The 21,972-nt window shown below is 32.6% G+C and overlaps 1 long non-coding RNA gene across 1 annotated transcript; it reads left to right on the top strand.

Annotated features, from left to right (window-relative positions):
- The first annotated feature begins 918 nt into the window (after nucleotides 1–918).
- Nucleotides 919–6,562, top strand: LOC111380587. The gene is made up of 2 exons (XR_002700206.1): nucleotides 919–1,228; nucleotides 6,252–6,562. It is a non-coding gene; the product is annotated as an uncharacterized LOC111380587 (long non-coding RNA).
- The last annotated feature ends 15,410 nt before the right edge of the window (nucleotides 6,563–21,972 follow it).

Here is a 21,972-nt window from a genome sequence, read left to right as displayed (position 1 = left end):
TAATAGAGATGGAATTTTAGCGGATGACAAATTTCTTTGCTATTATCGATGAAATTACAACAAATTAGGGGAGAAAGTTGTGTGATAGCTATTGATTAGCCTCCAGCAGTCAATGTCATAACCATCCACATGAAGGTGTAGATGACCTCACAAGATTAGCGAGTGGCCGAACATCGTCGTCTGTCCAGATAAACTCTGTTGAAGAGTCATACGAAGGTAAGACTTCATCATACCATTCATTCAACTAATTGGGTTATAAGATCACATTAGGCTCCGCCGCAAGGATAATAAAGTGTTGATTAGGCCAGTCCAACTACACGATCATATCTTAGACTGAGTCATGTTAAATAAGTAATTCAAATCAAGTTAATTTTTATTCATTGACAGAACGAAGAAGCTTTAACAATGTTGAATGCTCTTGCTTGCATGTAAGAAATTAGGGATCAGTACACTATAATTGAATCACTCCTTCTATCGATTTTATCGTTTATTTAGTACATGGATGGAAACCCAATTTAATATTTTTCTATATATCATTTCTACCTAAAAAATATAGTTTCTATCATTTAAATCGAAAAACAAAATCTTGAGAATATGTCTAACTATATAGATTTAATAGTTGTAAAATGCCCAAAATTTTGCATTGGTACAGGATCTTGAAAATAGTTAATGTGAATTGCTTTAAAACAATAAATTATTCAAAGTAATTATAAATTAAGTTATTTACCAATTAGTAAATAACATATTTAGTAATGATAATAAAATGTAAAATAAAAAATAAAATACACGAGTTTTAATTAATAATTTTAGATGAAAATTCATTTTCCACACTTAAAAAATAAAAAATAAAAAATAAAAAATCAGTTCCTGCTAAAAATTTGGATTGCCTCTAAATTTTTATTTCCCTCAATCCAATTTCCCACTCAAATATTTCATTTCCTCTCTAAATGCATTTGTGCCCCCTCTCTGTCTCCTAGTTTCTGCCTGTGAGCAATTCTCCTCCAAATTCACGATCTCCATGAGTTTTTCTCTTCGAGCCATTTGAGGAGAGAAGACCGACGAGAAGACCCCGCTTTTTGAACCGAGGAGAAGAGCAATCACCATGAGTTTCTCTCTTTTGGGTTGTGCTCTTGAATTGAGGATTTTTCAGCATGACTGACGATGCCTTTTTGAATATATATATCCCAAAGCAACTGTGAAGCAGCCACAGAGAAGGAAAGCTTACAAGGTTTGTCAAATTTAAGTAACAAAATGGTAAAACACTAGATTACTTGACTTTTGTTGTTAGTTTGCTTTATTTTCGTCGTGCATTAATCAGTTGGTTGCCCTTTTGCTTATTTTAGGTTTGTTTGTGCTATATGGTTTGCTCAAAATATATCTAATAAATATTTATCTTTCTTATAATTGTTGTTTGTTTTATTGATATGTTTTATGAGGGGGAAATGTAAACAATTCAGCTGGAAAATGGGTTTGAGAATGTTAGATGGATCAATTTGCCAAATTTTTTTTCCTACGTGCCTTTTAATGTTTATTGTTAATGCTTTCTATATTTTCTTAACTTAAGCCATATCGGAAAAAAGAATAATTGTTACATACAATCAAAATGCAGGCCAATAAATATAACTTTTGAAACTTATTAATCCTACTAACTGCGATGAAATGAAACATATGATAAGCATTTAGCTTTTAAGGCTGTAATGGATATCTATGGACGGGAGTTTGTTCAAGAATTATATGCTATAAAGTCCTTTGATTGTGCCTATTATATGCTATGTGAGTAATCTAAAAACTTCCTCTCCTGATCATTTGAGTTGATCCTGAAAACTAGAAGTTCTTGGATCATAAGAGACTATAATGTAATTAATGGCAAACTTAAATGGTTTCTAAGGACAGTGCTTATGGAATGACTAGTTGTTGCTCTCTCTTTCCTTTCTCGTTTGAAATGATTTTATATAATTCTTGACAATCTCTTTGGTTTGTGCATTCATGCATAGTTATTAGTGTTCCTGATGTTGTACACGAAAGTTTATGGCAAACATATACGTGACCGGTTGTTGAACATGGGACGTAGTGGATTATGTTGTGTAATAGGGTAATCAGGATGTGTTGAGGAATTTTCTAGCTTTCGCATGTTATAATATTCATGATGGTACATCCAGTATTCTAGGCCCCTGTCAAGATTGCCTTAATACTACATTTATGGAAATCAATGCATTCAAGCATCACCTGTTTAGATATGGATTCGATATCTCTTACCAAAGGTAGAGTTTCCATGGTGATTCATTATCTGCAATCCATACTTCAGGATTGGAGAGTAGCAGTGTTGAAGTTGTTGATGATAACTTCAAGGATGAGGATGATATGATTGGAATGTTGAGTGATTTAGGAGGTGCAAATGTTGGTAAGGCCAGTTCATCAATTGAACCAGACGTAGAACAAATTCATGGATCAGTTTTTCAAAGAAATGAAGATGAAAGTAATTTTCAAAACATGTTCAATAACCAAGCATTTGAAAAGTTATATTTGAACTGTGCTAAATACTCAACCCTCACTTTCGTCATCAAATTTATGCACATCAAAGTGCTTAATAGATGGAGTAACAAGTCTTTTGATATGCTACTCCAATTATTAATAGATGCTTTTTCAGTATCAAATAACATACTGAGATTGCACTATGATTCGAAGAAGCTGCTCAAGGAGTTGGGGATGGTATATGAATCAATTCATATCTGTAAGCATGATTGTATTTTGTTTTGGAAGGAAAATCAAGACCTTGATGCATGTCTAGTATGCCATGAGTCTAAATGTCGAAGTGGCAAAGATAACTAGAAAAAAATTCCACAAAAAATTCTTCGATACTTTCCTGTGATTCCTAGACTTAAGAAATTATATATGTCTCGCTACACAGCGTTAGAGATGAAGCGGCATAAAACTAAACAGGCCTTGAAAGAAGGCATAATGAGACATCCTGCAGATGGAGAGGCTTGGCAAGCTTTTAATGCGATGTGCCCTGATTTCGCTGAAGAAATGAGAAATGTACGTTTGGGGTTGGCAACCGATGGGTTTAATCGATTTGGAAATATGTCTAATGCATATAGTATGTGGCCAATTATACTTATTCCATACAATCTACTTCCTTTGAAGATGATGAAAGCACCATCTATGAGATGTCCTTATTGATTTTGGGTCCAAAAGCCCTTGTAAAAGAGATTGACGTGTATTTGCATCCTTTGGTTGATGACTTAAAATAGTTGTGGAGTGGTATTCAAGCATATGACGTGTCAATGAAGGAAATGTCACTTTGTGAGCTGCGATAATATGGACCATTAATGTTTTTCCAACTTGCTACACTTCAGGTTAGAGCATGAAAGGGTATAAAGCATGTTGTTTATGCAATGAAGATTCATTATCATTGAGATTGTGAAGCAGGATGGGTTATATTGGACATAGGCAATTTTTACCTATTAATCATCCATGACGTAGAAGCAAAAACTAAGACAAAAAATTGAGTTGCATCATCACCACGTGAGTTTACAGAAGAAGATATTATCTGTCAATTGAATAGGTTTGGTGATCTTGCATTTGGTAAAAATCCCTTAATATGTGGAAAATGCAAGCGATGTGTCAAAGGCTTGAATTGGGTGAAGCGTTCCATTTTTTTTGAGTCGGAGTAGTGGTCCAAAATAAAATTGAGACACAACATAGATGTCATGCATATTGGAAAAAATGTCTATGACACTTTGGTTGGTACTTTGATGAATGTAGAGAAAAAAATCAAATTACACATGGAAAGATCGTATGGACTTGAAAGATATGGACATCCGTCCTAGGTTGCACCTACAACCTAAAGGGAAAAAGTATTATAAACCACATGCTGAATACACGTTACCTTCCGAGGAATGTAGGGCTTATGTAGATTTTTAAAGTCAGTCAAGCTTCTTGATGGGTATGCTGCCAATATTTCAAGGTGTGTTAATGTAAACGATGGTCGCATACATGGCTGAAAAAGCCATGATTGTAATGTGCTCTTACAACGAATATTACCTACTGGAGTAAGAAAGTACTTGAAGAATGATGTTTGTAATGCATTGGTTGAACTTTATAAGTTCTTTGAGCAAATAACTGCTCAAACGTTACATTTGAAAGACCTAGAGAAGCTTGAAAAAGAAGTTTTACTGATTTTATATAGGTTAAAAGAATTTTTTCACCTGCATTCTTTGACATAATGGTGCACTTAACAGTTTATTTGCCTCGTGAGGTCCGACTAACTCGACCAATTGCTTCATGGTTGATTTATCCAATAGAGCGATATTTGTGAACTTTGAAGATGTGTGTGAAGAACAAAGCAAGTCCAGAAGATTCAACTGCAGAGAGATACATTATTAATGAGGCTCTTACATTTTCATCTATGTACTTTTATGGGTTGGAGACTAGAACGTAATGATGATGGTTGAAATGTAGTTCAAGTAAATGAGTTCTCTGTGTTCTCTCAACATTTAAAGGGTTATATAAGAATCAAATTTTATATCAGTCAATGTTTCTCGAACTTGGTACAAGGATCATCCATTAATTTTTTCAGCACAAGCTATTCAAATGTTCTATCTAAATGATTTGAAAAATAAAACCAATTCGAAAGTAATACAAAAGGCCTCGCATCGTCATATATGGGATGCAGTTGAGACTACTGATGAGTGTAATGACGATGATGAAATCTCCACTTCTAATTTTGTCCAAGAAGACAGCTCGTATACAGATATACAGCTTTTGGTTGAACGAGATGATTTGGACAATGGACTATATGTTCGCATTGATGTTCCACTTGAACAAGTTGATGTGGAATATATTGATGAATTTGACATGGAAGAAGACTTCCAATTTGAAGTTGATGATATGGATGATGAGAATAATTTCAAAAAATCCGATACGAAGATCGAATTTATTTCAAACTGTGACAGTGATTGACGTCCCTACTAGTTATAGTAAATGGTAATTTCATTTTGTGATCATTGTAAGACTTCTGGAGTTTTTAATCGAGTTCTTAACTCATTTTTTTGGTTTATTATTAACATCATATTCTTTTAACACGTAGTGCCACTCATAAGGAAGTTGGAAATCATTTATTGAGAGACTGATGGGTGACCTATTGGTACTAATATCAGAAGGCTTGTATTTGAAATAAGATCTATTATTCCATACATGTCGTTTCTCTGAACTGTATTTCTCTTATGCTTGTACAATACCAACCATATATCTGCACATCTTTAATTAGTGATTTCATTTTTCTCTTCCTTTTTCACTATTCAGAGCGACAATATCATATTTTGGTAGTGGAATATGCTGGGTAAGAATTGGAATTCGGAGTAAAAATGTAAAAGGGTGATTAATTGAGAGAGTAACAGGGAAAGTGTGTAAGTAGTACAAAGCTATACAAGAAAAGAGCTACCGGGCGGCTGGCTGCATGTGAAATCATAATAAAATGTGCTATTGAGCTACACCAAAGAAAAAAATCAAATGTAACAGGGTTTGGTTTATGGAGTTCAAACACATAGAAGAGTACTAGAGACTGATCAGATAATATAGTACTTAGAAAGGAAGCATACTCTTCACAGGACAGGTTTTGGACCACACAGCAAATGGTCTGACTCATACATTTTGCACAGCAGAATATAAAACTTATCTGCAAAAATGCTAGATCATGCTGAATAGACCATTGAAGTCCTTGCCTAGATGCTTCTTGTTGAACCTAAATACTTCATAGTGTTGGCAAATATCTAACAGCATCGTACGAATGTGATGCTAGAATTTTATTATTATTATTATTATTTTTAACAAAGGAAAGGAAATATGAACTTGTGTTATGGAATAGTGGTCCTTGATTTTAACTTTAGTAAATTAGTGCACGAATTTGAAAGGGAAGGCCTAGTGATGGTAGCGGGGCGGGGGGTGCCGCACCCCGTCCCGTCTAACGGCGGCTTGCCCCATTTGCTGTTCCGTTTATTTTTTTTATTTTTTATTTTACTTTTTCTCTTCACAGGATGAGTTTCCGTCCTGCCAACTTGTCAGGGCGGGGATTTTTGCCATCCCTAGGGGGGCCAAAGGGTGATACCAATACTTGAACTGGATGAATCATATTTGATTATTAATGTTGACATCAATACAGACTTCTATGTTAACTCCCGAATAAGAAATTTACATTTAATTTCTAAGTTAACTTTCGAGTACAATATTAATACTTTCATGTTGTCATGCAGAATGAGAACTAGGCATATAGATCACACAAGGCTCATGTTGAGGGAGACGAGATTGAGAGTCAATGAGTATAACTCACTTCGACCGGAGAATGCTACTCGGTTCTTATATTGCCTATGTTTTTGTTTCACTAGGCTTTTGCCTATGTTTTTGGAACTTGACTAGGCTTTTTGATTGCCTATGATAATTTTTTCTTGGACTACATCTATGTACATAGTTACTCACTTTGGAGTCTTGTGAACAATAGTATATTATTTTGCCTTACATGTACTTTGCTAGAGGTTTATGAATTGTGACTATTGCATTGTGATTTCGGATATATCTTGATTTTGATTTGTGTCATGCATTGTGTTTGAGTTGGGCTTTTAATCTATTTTTTGTATTTGATCATTGCCCATTTATTGACTGAAATCATAGTCGACAAATGTGGATTGCACAGGATTAAATCCACTAGATCACATTTTCTTGGTTGGCAAATTGGAGATTTTTCCCAACTAACCTAATATGGTCTCCAATGTTTACCCGACTTAAATTGGTTGGTCAACAAAGGTATATTTTCCTCGACCAACTACTGTGGTCAGTCTATATTTTTTTCAACTTCAATTCCTTTGTTGGCAAAGGTATATTTTTCCTGATCAAAAGAGGCCTATACTTTTACCGACCTTGTTTTAAACCTTAACTGACCCAAATTACGGTAAAAAAGGCTCTATTATTCCTGACCAACTTCTTGAAAACCTATATATTTTGAAATTGTTTCTTTCATTAATGCAGTTTTTTCATAACTAGAACTGGAAAAAACAACACAGGGCATAACATTTTCATGAAAAATGGGATTTCTACTTATAATGATTTTAAAGCCATTATGTTCATTAACACTTGGTTCAAGTTTTTCTTCAGTTTGATGGGATGCACAGTCAAAGATTTTAAGTCTAGTATAATCTGTAGGCTTGTCAGACCGCATTTGCTCAAGTAGAGGGAATTATATTAATTAGATATGTCACAATTTTTAAGACATGTCCTCAAAATAACTTAGGAAGACTAAAACTTAGAGCATGCATCTAATCTTCTCAAATAGGTTTCATTCATTCTCAAAGTTACACCATTCTACTGATATGTATAAGTGACAACCATATTCCTTAGAATACCTGATTATTTGCAAAGGGAGTCATACTCAACATTACCGAATTGAGTGATTTAATTTTTCTTGTTTTTTTAATTTTCAATCAACAATTTTCATTGCTTAAAATTTGAAAAGTGTCAGATTTAGCTATTAACAAAAAATAAAAAAATAAAAAAATAAAAAATAAAAAAAAATCCATATTTTTCTTAAAAAATCTTATACTATAAGTAGATAAAATCTTATCCAATAAGATTATTTATAGATGCGGGCCTCTAAAGATCAGCATGTAAAATTCAAGAGTAGAGGTGGATTTATAAATGGTAGTTTTAGAAGATATTCTATTTTGTTTTCGCATAACATGCTTGTCACTATATTTAAGCTTTTCAATCTTATAATTACTTATAATAAAAAAAAAAAAAAAAAACTTGATTTCTTTAGTATTTCTAGACCCTTATCATGTATGTGACCCATTCTTTTATGCCATGTCAAAGATCGAAGATTTGCTACAGTATAGTTACTATCAATTAATGGTTCAGCCTACAGTATGTAAATTTTATTCATCGTTGAAGTAGAAATTACTTCTTCACTGTCAAGACATTTAAAAAAAAAAAAAAACTCTATAGATTCTTGTGTCATATTCAATATCATACTCCCCTGGAGATCAAATATCTCAGTAGATTGGAAGATGAGTGTGTTTCACTCATGCTTTTTATAGCAACTTAAGTTGATAATTTGTTAAATTTGTTGAGTTTTTAGAACGTTATGATGTGAGTGTTAATGTTGCTTTGTAGGATTAGTGAATTTGTGAAAAAGAGTAATCGTGGAGTTTAAAGAAGCTAAAAAGAATGATTAAATGAATGAGCAAGTGAATGTCTTGAAAATCATGTAAAGGGGGTGAAGAAAGTGGCTAAATTGAGAAAAAATGGAGGAAATATACATCAAAGAACACTACCACAATGGCGCCTTAGCGCACCTAAAAAGCTAGAGCAACTAGAAGGAAACAGGAGTTGGAAGCCTAGGCGCCACACTTGCAATGCCTAGATGCCATCCCATTGAAGAGAGGAACACAAATTTTCAAAACTCTAGTGCCTTGGCACTAGGCAATTTTATTACGCAGTGCCCAGGCGCCACATCTATAGCGCCTAGACACTGAGCCGTCAGTAGGGTTGTTTTTTTTTTTTTTTGGTTGTTTAGAGCCCAATTACAATCCAACTCGACTAGGACTTCAAAGGACTTATAAGTACAACTTTAAAGACGCTTTTCAAAGGAGAATTCAACGATGCAAGAGGCAAGAGTTAAGAGATCAATCAAGAGAACAAAGAGGTAACAAAGAGAAAAGAGCTTAAGCTGCAAACCATCTTTTCTTATCCATGTTTTTAATGTTGAATTTAATTATGTCTCTTTCATTCATTATGAACTAAATTCTTAATCTATGGGTTTGATGTAACCATAACTTGAGACCATTTGGATCCTCATTTTCTTCCAAAAAAAAAAGGAAGTAGAAGGATATTATTCTCTTTTCATTCTAAATGTAACAAAAAATAGTAGTTTCTCCTATGTTTTCACACAAAAAATAAAAATAAATAAATAAGGAAAAAAAAACAAAAATGATTGCAAGTCTACCATTACCATGAAATTACATATTCCAATTTGAGAAAAATAAAAGGATTCAGCATTTGACCTTTTCTTTCTTTTTTCTTTTGATATCTTTGAGCCAATTAAACAAATTTTAGAAGTTGGGTAGGGAGGGGGGGTCAAAGATTCTATAGAAATTTATATATGAAACCGAGTTAGTTACCTTTCAGAAAAATTATACCCTCCGTTCAATGAGAAAATGGGTCAAAATCTACAGAATCAAATCTAAGTTGATCATGGATCACCAGTAAGCCTAAATAGGATTCTTCATAGGTTGTCCTTCGTTATTCTTCATTAGAAGGCCCTATTCGTAACAAATTTCCTTTGTAGTCGAGTGTGAGAGATTACCTTTTGATTTACCAGAAATTTTGATTTTATATTAGTTATCTCTTTCCAGTTTTTCATTGAAGTTTATTTGTGTTATTGGTTTAATACTTTCAATCACCTGATCAATAATTGAATGATTTGATGGTTTAAATTTTGACACTCGAGAGAGGAAAATTTAGGTGCGATCTTAACACAACCTAAATTTTGGAGAGAGAGATGGTATAAAATCTTTGAAACATGATCCACTTAGGAATTATGAATTTGATACTTTCTAGATTTTAATTTAGAATAAAGATATTAGAGTTGAAATATAGGAATAGTTTTCACTTGGTACTTGAGAGAGTGAGTAGAATTAAATTATGAGAAGTAAATTAGATTTCTCAGTTATAATCTTGGAAAAATTGATTAGAGTTACCTAAATAATTGAGAAACATTGTTGATAGTTAGGTGAAGTTGTGCCATAGGCTTTCTCATATTGATTTATTCCTTCAAATTTGCATAATATCGTTGGATCAGTCATCACAATAATATTATATTTAATAAATCAGAAAACTTGACACTGTACACTTACGATATATTTATATTATAAAAAATGCGTAACAAGTTTTTAATGCCGTTGTCGAGAATTGATTTATTTGATTTTTACAAATAATATTAGTAACTTTGTTTTAATGTTCCATTTCATTAATCACTATTAGTTTGCTTATTTTTATTTCAACTGTGCACACGAAAAGCAAGAAATTCTAAATTGCTACCCATTGATCCCAAGATTAAAAGAACTTTTTTTTTTTTTTGGGGTATGCGAAGAAACAAACTCGAAGCAATGGCAGAACAGGTAGCAAATGAAAATAATCAACAGCGAGCTATTAGGGAATATATTGGACCAGTTGTTAATGATCACTACTCCAGTATTGCACGCTTGACAATGCTTGCAAATAACTTTGAACTGAAGTCAAGATTGATGTAAATGGTACAACAAAATCAGATTGGGAGAGTTCCACAAGATGATTCTAACGTCCATCTAGCTACTTTTCTACAGATTTATTATATTGTGAAGATGAATGACGTTACTAAAGATGTAATCAGACTGCGTTTGTTTTCCTTTTCCTTGATAGATAAAGTAATAGCATGGTTCTAATCATTGTCGTATAGGTCGATTACTACTTAGGAAGGTTTTGATCAAAAAAATTCTCACTAAACTCTTTCCTCCTTCCAAGTTAGCTCAACTATGGAGTGAGATCGGCCACTTCAGACAATTAGACCTTAAACCATACTATGAAGCTTAGGAGATATTTAAAGATTTGCTTAGAAGTTACCCTCAACATGGTTATTAGAGTTGGATGCAAATTGAGATATTCTACAACGGATTGAATGGCCAAACACAGACTATAGTTGATGTTGCTAAACGTGTTACTTTGATGGCTAAAACTGCATATGTTTTTTATTCACTCTTGGATAATATAGCTATCAACATCTACTAATGGTCAAGTGAGAGCTTAAGTGCAAAAAGAGTTGCTATTCTTTATGAAGTAGAACCTAACACTGTCCTCGCAGCTCAGTTTTCATTACTTACTACTCAAATATCTGTATTAACTATTGCTTCTACACCACATTAGGATGCTAAGATGGAGAATGAGCAAGCTCAGTGTGTCAACAACAAGAACTTCAACCAGAGAAGAAATTACTCATGTAATCACTACCATCCAGGGCTAAAAAAATATGAAAATTTATCATATGGAAACAACAAGAATGTACTTCAACCTCTTCCTAGATTCAATAATCAATCTTCTAAAGGCAAACAATCCTTGGAAGACATCCTGAGGACTTTTATATTGGAGATAAGATCATGATTTAACAAATATAAGTGATGTTTGAATAATATTGAGGCTCGTATGACAAACAGTGGAGCTACAATGAAGAATCTTAAGATACAATTGGTCAGTTGGCTACTTCAATTAATTTTCAATCGAAAGAAAATTTTCCAAGTGATATAGAGGTCAAATCAAAGAAGCATTACAAAGCTATTACATTGAGGAGCTGCAAAGAATTTGGAGAGAGTATGCCTATAGAGACATCGAATTCCACACCTAATCAGGAAGGAAAATAGAGTGTTCCAAAACAAGAGATTCAAGTTGAGGAAACAAGGAAAGATCACAGACCTAATTCTCTCACAAACCTAAATAATCTACCAATCATCAAGCCAGCACTTCCTTTTCCCCAAAGATTTTAGAAGAAGAAATTTGATGCATAGTTTGCCAAGTTCTTGGATATTTTCAAGAAAATTCACATTAACATTCAATTTGCTAATGCCTTGGAAGAGATGCCAAACTACACTAAATTTATGAAAAATATGATGTCAAAAAAGATGAATCCAAAAAAATATGAGATCGTGAAGTTGATAGAGCAATTTAATGCAATTTTTCAAAAGAAGCTCTCTCGAAATTTGAAAAATTCGAGCAGCTTCATTATTCCTTGCACAATTGAAAATTCTTAACCTTAGAGCTAGCACCAAATTGATATCTCTATCAGTGTTCAACAAGTTAGGTCTCAAGGAAGTGAAGCCAACAACAGTTTTTTTTTTTTTGTAGCTAGCTAGTAGATTCCTCACTTACCCACGAGGGATCATTGAAGTTGTTATGGTGAAAGTTGATAAATTCATCTTACTAACTGATTTTGGTTTTGGACATTAAAGAAGATTCGAGGATTTTACTGATTCTTTGCAGACCATTTTTTGCAATCCGAAGAGTTCTAATTGATGTACAAGGATGTCGGTTGACATTGAGAGTTAATGAAGAAATAGTGATGTTCAACACTATCAAGCAATGGAATTTCCTACTTGTCATAGAATAGACTTCATAGAGTCTGTGGTAAAGGAAGAGAAAGTATTCTTTGAAGACCCTTTGGAGTATTATATGATGATTAGTGCAACAATGAGGACATTACTACTGTTCGAGGTTATATGGGAAGCAAGGACTTGGTTGATTGTGTATTAACATTTTAATCTTTATTAGTTGAAAGCAATCCATCGCATAGTCAAGATATTTAGTAGTCAGCCAATCTTGATAAGGCCAAGGAAAATAAAAACAGCAATTCAAAGTTGAAGCAGCTTCTAGACCATCTTCACGATTCATTCTTGGAGGAGGATTCTATTTCTCTAGTTATTATTTCTTCATCATGTACCAGAGATGAAGAAGAAAAATTGCTAAAGGTGTTGAGAAAACACAAGGTTGCCTTAGGTTGGTCTATTGCAAATTAGTCCAACAATTTACATACACAAGATACCTATGGAGAATTCCTACAAACCATCTATTAAGCATCAAAGGACACTTAATCCATCTATGAAAGAAGTGGTCAGAGCAGAAGCATTGAAACTATTGAAAGTCGAAATCGTATTTGTAATTTCAAACAGTGCATAGGTTAGTCCACTACAAGTGGTTCTAAAGAAAGGTGGGATGCAACTGGTCAAGAATGACAACAAGCTGAGTCCTACAAGAACATTAACTAATTGAAGGATTTGTTGACTATAGAAAGTTGAATAAAACAATGAGAAAAGATCACTCTCCACTACTATTCATTGATCAGGTATTTTGCCTATAATCAGATTGCGATAGCACTAAAAGATTAAGACAAGACTATATTCACTTGCCCTTATAGGACTTTTTCCTTTCAAACAATGTCGTTTGCTTCATGAAATGCACAGCCACTTTTTAGATAAGCAAGATGTCTATCTTAGCAAACATGATATAGAAGATTATAGAGGTATTCATGGATGGTTTTTTTTTTATTTTTTTTATTTTTGGTATATCTTTTGATAATTACCTTCACAATCTCTCTTTGGTGTTACAATGCTGTGAAGAAATGAACTTCAATCTTAACAAGGAAAAGTGCCATATTATGGTACAAGATGAAATTGTGCTAGGTCACCAAGTGTCAGCAAAGGGACTAGAAATGATAGAGCCAAGATTGATAAAATAGAGAAGCTGCCACCACCTACAAATGTAAAAAAAAAAATTCAAAGTTTCTTGGGATATGCTGGGTTCTACAGGAGGCTTATTAGACACTTCTCAAATGTAGCTAAACCTCTATGCAACCTTCTAAAGAAGGACACTACATTTGTGTCTGATGAAAAATGTCTTAATCCCTTTGAGATAATCAAGGAGAAAATGATTATCGTCCCAGTTATGATAATGCCATATAAGAGTCAACCATTTGAAGTCATGTGTGTTGCTAGTGATAATGTAGGAGTAGTTCTTGGACAAAGATGTGATAAGATATTTCAAGCCATTCACTATGGTAGCAAAACTCCGAGTAGAGCTCAACTTGACTACATACAATGTAAAAGGAGATGTTGTAGTGGTCTTTGCTTGTGATAAGTTTAGACCTTATCTCATTGGCACCAAGGAAATCATATACATAGATCATGCAGCTATTTGATATTTGTTTGAAAGGCACGATATGAAACCCCATTTGATCCGTTGGATATTACTCTTACAAGAGTTTGATGTTGAAATTCGGGACAAGAAAGGCAGTGGGAATGTATTGGTAAACCATTTTCGAATCTAAAAAACTTTTCCAGATAAGCTTCTCTTAGTAGTTTCAGCCAAACTCCCATGTATGCTGATTTATATTAATTATTTACCCTATGGGGAGTTGCCACCTAATTAGACTTTTCATCAAAAGAAGAAATTATTACATGATATTAAGCCTTATTTATGGGATAATCTATTGCTTTTCAAGAATTGCACAGATCAAATAATAAGATGTGTTCCTTTGGAAGAAATGTAGTTAATTATAGATAAATGCCATTCGTCATCTTATGGAGGTAACTCGGTCCTATACATACTGCAACAAAGATGTCACAGTTAGGATTCTATTGGCCTACTCTTTTCAAGGATTGCTATACCCTTGTGACGACTTGTGATCGTTGCTAAAAGCACTGAGAATATCTCAAAGACTTTATGGGTCCTTTTCCACCCTCTTTTGGCCAAGTACATATTTTACTTGCTGTGGGCTGTGTATCAAAGTAGGTAGAAGTTATTGCTACACTAACAAATGATGCAAAAGTGGTCTTTAAATTCTTATAGAAAAATATCTTTACTTGGTTTGGCATGCCTAGAACAATTGTAAGTGATGAAAGTACATATTTTTGTAACAAACTTTTCAACTCTTTCTTGGGAAAGTATAATATACGGCACAAATTGACATTTGGCTAACATTCTCAATCTAATAGGCAAGCAAAAATCTCCAAAAGGGATATAAAACAAATATTGGAAAAGACGGTAAGCACCAAGCGTAAAACTAGAGGCTCACAAGCTAGATGAGGCATTATGGGCATCATGGACAGCATTCAAAATGCCAATTGAAATGTCACCTTACCGTTTGGTATTTGGAAAAGTATGTCACTTTCTGGTGGAATTGGAGCATCGAGTTTGTTGGGCTATGAAAAGATTAAATCTTGATGTGAAAGTAGCAGGCAAAATCATCTTTTTCAACTTGATGAACTAGAGGAATTTCAGAATGAGGCATTTGAGAATGCAAAGATCTACAAGGAATGGGCTAAAGATGTGGCATGATAAGAGAATCTTAAAGAGAGAATTCAAGCCAGGACAACAAGTGCTTCTCTTTAATTCCTGCTTGAAACTTTTTCCGAAGAAAGCTTAAATTATGTTAATCGGGACCATTCATCGTGTATAAATTACACACCTTTGGCGCGTCAAATTGTTGAGTAAAGATAGATCAATATTTAAAGCCAACGTTAAATATTGAAGCATTACAACAAGAGCAATAACGAAATGTGGAAGAAATCTCTCTTGGAGAATTAACTTTAAACCACATCAATGTCTACCTAATGATGTTAAAGAAGTGCTCATTGGTAAGAAACCCAAGTTCTATCTCTCATTTTCAACAATTTAAATTTTATTTTGAACATTTTTGTTTTGATTTTTAACACGTCTCTTTGTTTTTGTAGGAAAATGATCGAGTTTGGGGGCGAAATATGACTACTACTACTACTACTACTACTAATAATAATAATAATAATAATAATAAATGAATAATTTTTATTTTGTTGCATGCTTGTATGTTTGTTAGATAGCCATATCGACCATGATTTATATACTTGAGAATATGTAGTAGTTTATAGATTGTGAATAAATTATGTGTCTTGGTTGAATTTTTTGCTTGTCTATGTAGAATGTGAAACTATTTATGCATTGAATCGAGTTTAACAACGTACGGGAATGAATTGATTCACGCTTACTATGGATTGAAATAGAGAACTTAGATACTCAATCCTGAACCTATTATTCATAACATCCTTGAACATTTTATAATCTTGGGGTATTTGAGCCAGTGAAAGAGATTAATTTATGCTTATGGTGATTATGTGTATATTGAAAAAAGAATTGTGTGAAGTGTCTTTAACTATCAAGTGTAAACTAGGTGATGACCATATGCTAGAGATTTAAGCCTCATTTTATTTTCGCCTTGAAAGAAAAAAATAGAAAAATGGCACTGTACTTGTTAACTAAATGCCTTATGCTTGCAATTTTTTTTCTTAAATCAGTAGGTCCTTTGGGGTCTTGAAACCCGATGCCCTTTGTTATTTGAAAATCGAGGAGTTATTGACTAAAAACTTGTTATAGGGGTCAAGAAGAGAAAAAATGGTGAGGTTGTTCTTGAGCTGAAAATGATATCAGAATTGTTAGGGGTTTAGATAACTAGAAGGTTTGAATTGTTTAGTATAAACTTGACTGTCGAAGCACTTTAAACCTCAGAAGAATCATCACAGGCATAGATTGTTAACATTACCAATTAGACTCAACCAAATTGGAGTGGTGTAAGGAATTTGCATTTAAAAATCAACTTTAGAATACACCTAGGGAAAAAAAGAATAAAAGAAAATAAGTTTGGGGGTTTGTGGATTTCACAAACGAAGAAAAGATATATTTGACTACTGCATGCTGGGAATTGAAACAACTTTTGAATGTACCGCGTTATACTTGATTCTTTTCACACACACACACATGTTTGTATTCGATAAGTGAAAGATTGGCTTTTACATTATGATTTTAAAATAATTCATGAATTTGATATAATATTTTCAATCCTGAGCTCAAAAAGAAACCTATCTAACTAAACCTATTTTATTTGAATCAACATGCTTAGTTTTATTTGTGTGATTTTATTAGTGTTCCTCTTTTTATTTTGTGTTTGTTCGATGACTGGCAAATTATTTAGTTTAGGGGTGTTTGACGAGTGTATTTCTCTCATGCTTTTAATACCAATTTAACTTGATAATTTGTTAGATTCGTTGGGTTTTTAGAACGTTTCGATGTGTGTGTTAATGTTGTTTTGTAGGATTGTGAATAGGTGAAAAAGAGTAAATCTTTCAATTTGAAGAAGCTAAAAATGATGATTAAATGAATGAGTGTAAAGCCCCAAGCATTTTTACATACTAGAATTAATTATTTTATATATTATATTTTAAATTTGGGAAGTTGGGGCGAGGGGTGGGCTAATGTGATATATGTATTAATACAATTTTATTTGGGTCAAATATTTAGATTTCGATATAGCAAATATAAGTATATTAATATGGTGTTCGTTGAATAACTCATAACTAATCATGTATGTTAAGCTGGAAAAAAAGTTAATTTAAATAAGCGAAGCCCAAGTTATCGAGGTCAAAAGATATTGTCTTGAATTGTATTTTAGTTGAGTTATTTAATGAATTTAGATTTTTAATGGGTGACACTTATATGAAGCAAGTTTTTGGTAAGATAGTAATTGATTTTTATTAAATAAAGATTTTATTAAGAAAAAAAAGAAAAAGAAAAAGGAGAGAGAGTGTGTTATGGAGAATGAACGTGGGTATGAGTTGTTGAAGAATGTGTCAATTATTATTGTTATTATTATTATTATTATTATTATTATATCTTGATGTAAAATTTTCTAGCATGCCACGTGTCTCATAAAGTTATTGGTGGAGATTATCTCATTTTATATGATAGAGACGTGTGCTTGAAACATGTCATTTTCTACACGAAGTCCAATATTCTTATCTCACTTTATGTAGAGTTTTATCATGTAATATAATTTATGAAGACAAAAGAATTAAGTGAACGTGATTCTTTTAGCTTGGTCTTCCAAAAATTAAAGCTATCTAACAAGGTAAGATAATGATGTGCAGTCGTTTTATACCGTTTAAATTGTTTATTTTCATGTTGTTGGATTATTGTGTTTATAAATGTTTGAAGATATGATATGATATATATGTTATGGCCATCTGATATCAAAGATATGATATTTATTAAGCTTTTTATCGATTTCTAAAGATATGATCACGGTAAAATATTTTGACACATGTATTCAAATATTTTTATTCAGGATTGCACCATAATTTTTCGTGTCCTACTAAGTATTCTCATGTACTTACCCTTTTCTCCACTCCTCACAAGTTAGAACGGGTCGTTGGTCAATTGGCGATGAGGTTTAATTGTGATGTTAGAAATTATGAAATTCAATAATAAAAATTCGAAGTAACATGACTATGGATCTTTATTTTTCAGCGTTATTTTAGTTTTATTTCCATGTAAAGTTTGTGATTTAGGATTTGAGACATATTTCAATTAATTATATTTCCTATATGTTTAATTTATTATTGGTGGAACATAAATTTCCATGTTGGGATATGTTGGGATGTTTGACAGGTTTATTTAACTATGGAATGAAAGTTTTAGTAATAATTTAAATATTTAAAATTTAGGTCGTTACAATGAGCAGTTGAATGTCTTGGAAACCATACAAAAGAGGTAAAGAAAGTGACTAACTTGAAGAAAAAAGGAAGAGAGTTACACCAAAGGTAGGGGCTCAGGCGCTACCACAATGGTCCTAAGTGCCATCTAAAAAGCAGGAGTAGCGAAAAGAAAGTAGAAGTTGGATGCCCAGGCACCAGCCCATTGCAGAAAGGAATACAGATTTGTAGAAATCTGGCACCTAGGGGCTAGATCAGTAGTGTCTAGGCACTAGGTAATTTTATTACGCAGTGCCCAAGCACCACAGCTATAAGAGCCCAATTTTATTACGCAGCGCCCAAGTTGGATGCTCATCGAGTGTGTTTTTTTTTTTTTTTTTTTTTTTTTAAAGCTGTTAAGAGCCCAATTACAATCCAACTTGGCTAGGACTTCAAATGACTTACGAATACAACTTCAAATGTACTTTTTAAAGGAGAATTTGACGATGCAAGAGGCAAGAGATCAATCAAAAGAACAAAAGAGGCAGCAAGGAGAAGAAGAATTCAAGCTCCAAACCAGCTTTTATTTCTTTTATTATCTATGTTTTTTATGTTGAATTTGATTATGTCTCTTTCATATTTCATGAACTAAAATCTTAATCTAGGGTTTGATGTAATCATAACTTGAGACCATGTTTTGATTTTATATTAGTTATCTCTTTCTAGTTTTTCATTGAAGTTTATTCGTGTTATTGATTTAATACTTTCAATTATCCAACCAATAAATGAATGATTTGATATTTTAAATTTCAGCATTATAGAGAGAAAAATTTATGTTCGATCTTAGAATAGCATAACCTAGATTTTATAGGTTTCGAGAGAAAGCATAAAATCTTTGAAACATGTTCCACTTAAGCTCTTGAACTTGATTATCTCTTGATTTTAATTTGGAATTGAAATATAGAATTAGTTTTTACTTGGCACTCGAAAGAGGAAGTAGAATAAAATTAGGGTTCTTGCTTATAAACTTGAAAAAAAAAAAATTATTAGAGTTAACTATATAATTGAGAAACATTGTTGATAGTTGGGTGAAATCATGCCCTACGCTTTCTCACATTGATTTATTCATTCAAATTTGCATAATAACATTGGAGGTCATCACATCCACATTAGATTTAAGGGGAATTTTCAAAAATGTCACAAAATTAACAAGGTCTCCAAAAGTTGTCATTTTCACTTTATGTGAGCAAAAATGTCACTTTTTTGTGTGAAATGTCCAAATTACCCTTAATGATACATTTTCATTAGCATTAATGCTTGATTTGAAAGAATTGATTATATTGATGTGGTGATTTATTTTATATATAAAAAAAATATGGATAAATGTGTATTATATTGATTAATATGAATTTGTGTTAATAAAAAAGGGTAAAAGAAATTTAAAATGAAACATAAACAAATATATCTTCTTCTTCCCTTACAAATCCTAATTTTTCTCATCTTCTTCATTTCATTGATCAAGAAGATTTTTCTCTTGCATTCATAATCCATTTTGAGAGGTTAGTTATTAGAAAATATTTACATTTTACTTCTACAGTTTACTGTTTTGTAAATATTAAATACAATCTGGACATATTTACTTAAAATTTTTGAAATTATTATTCATTGATTTTTTTTTTAAAATCCTTCACATATATGATTATCACTATTAAGGTTTTGAGTACTTTCTTTCATTAAAACTAAATAATGTTTTCATTAAATGTCTCTTCAATAACAAGGCCAATCTAACCTTTTTCATCTAGCTCACTACTAATTATCACACTTAATGTGTTGTGCTGAAGAATATGTTCTGCCCACTGTCATCTGCTTCTCGACATTTTCGATGGTTCAACTGTCGAATTTGACATTTACAAACCGTCAGGTTAGACGTTTGAAATGTCGAACCCGACATTTACAAACTGTCGGGATATAGTTTTACTGTCAAATTGAACACTTAAAAACGATGGAAAGCCTTGATTTGACCTTTTACTATTGTACGAATTTACGTATTATGTAGTGCCACTTTCATGCTATTAAATGTCAACACATTGATTCTGTAGAATTCTTATCGTTGCAATCCTAACATTTGAGGTATGAATAATCATTTGAGTTTCATCATGTCGCATGGGGAAAGTTTGTTCATGCGGATGACGAATAGAAGTGAAGAGGAGACAAAACCACCTACATTTTGGTTCCGACAAGTAATATCGTAATCAGACTTTTGTTAATGTTGAAGGACAAACTCGATATTCTTGATCCCCGTACTCAAATTGAATTGAAGTTCAAGGTCGTTAACTTGAATATACCTCCGACCGAAATACGCGACGATGAAAACTTATTTTCATCACATCTCAAATTGAATTTGAAAGACAATTAGTGTGATGCTTTTAAAGTCTAAGTGTGCTTGTATCACTCACACTTGGTCTATCATTTATGAAAATTGTATACATTAAATCATGTGTACCATTTCATCTTGATTGAAACATGGTACGCACAATATTTTAATGCAAACAAAGAACTGCTCATTATGTTTTGCAAGAAAACGATGTCCAGTGATATTACCATAATTCACGAACGTTTTCGATTGCAACAAATCATAATATTCAATTCAATCATATTTATTTTTAATTGAATACCATTTTAAATCGATAAATCAAATGAGTTTCGAAAGCAAGAAAGTTATAAAATGCACCAAAAACCATTTTTATGTACACCTTGCTCAAGTATCGAACATGATGTAACCATTGTTTTGTACTATGGAGTAGCTCCATGACCCTATTTAAAAAACAATATACTATTCTTTACTATTTACTATTCATTACTATAAACATTTTCTGTACGAAACAAAAACAATTTCCTCTGCCAACATCACATAAATAAAACCAACTAATGCAAAATTATATACATAAATAGAAAACAAAATATTTTTCCGTGCAGTTGCCACAGTCATCAAAAGTAGACCGTTGTGAAGGTTGCTCTTTCTTTGACAACGAAATCGATTGGTTCCATTTCCAATTATAGCAAGAATGTGTGCACCAACACTTTGACGATCATTCCAGTCATGAGTATGAGTTTGCTCATATGTCATCATACATTGGTGAAATTAGTATTCCGAGATAAAGTACGTAGAAAACAATGTGAAGAAATGTAATAACGTTCACCTTATGTGCAAAAACAATCTGATCACAGTACATAATATAACTCAATTGATTTATGCAATCTATCATAATTTGAATTCAAACAAGCAACTTTTACAAAAATAGATTTGAATTGCATGTGATCCAAAAATTATGAAGAATGAATCGTGACGATGGTGGTATTGTTATACAAATAAAAACGTGAAATACAAAAATATAACCACATATGGAAATCAGTCACATGTGAGACGTTCGGATGGAAAAAATCTAACCACATATGAACAAATCAATCAAAAAATCACGAGATCATAGCATTTCATATATGTTTATGCAAAACACTCGTGTAATGTTAGAATGAACCAAAGTTTGACTTGTGAAATTGAACGGAGGGAAGGAATGAACTGTCGTTCTCGACAGTTCATCTGTCGAGAATTATTGAGGCTAATTGTCGGGAATGACAGTTAAGCGCGATGACATTTTTCTACATTAGTGAACTGTCGACAGATAAACTATCGAGAAATCTACTTTTCATCTCTAAGCAAATAGGTATTATTGAAAAATATTTCACTCCATATTCGAACATAACAAAACATTAAAACCACAAGTATACTGTCAACTGTCTAGTAAGAGTTCAACCCAAATACGAGTACCACCCACAACAAATGGATTCCAAGTGATAGCAATATTATTTTCACATCACACAAGTACCAAAAATATTGAAAAGAAAGATA

Source organism: Olea europaea, unplaced genomic scaffold (genome assembly GCF_002742605.1).
Source record: "Olea europaea var. sylvestris unplaced genomic scaffold, O_europaea_v1 scaffold2173, whole genome shotgun sequence".
Taxonomy (NCBI): Eukaryota; Viridiplantae; Streptophyta; class Magnoliopsida; order Lamiales; family Oleaceae; genus Olea; species Olea europaea.
This window is presented reverse-complemented; position numbering and strand designations above follow the sequence as displayed.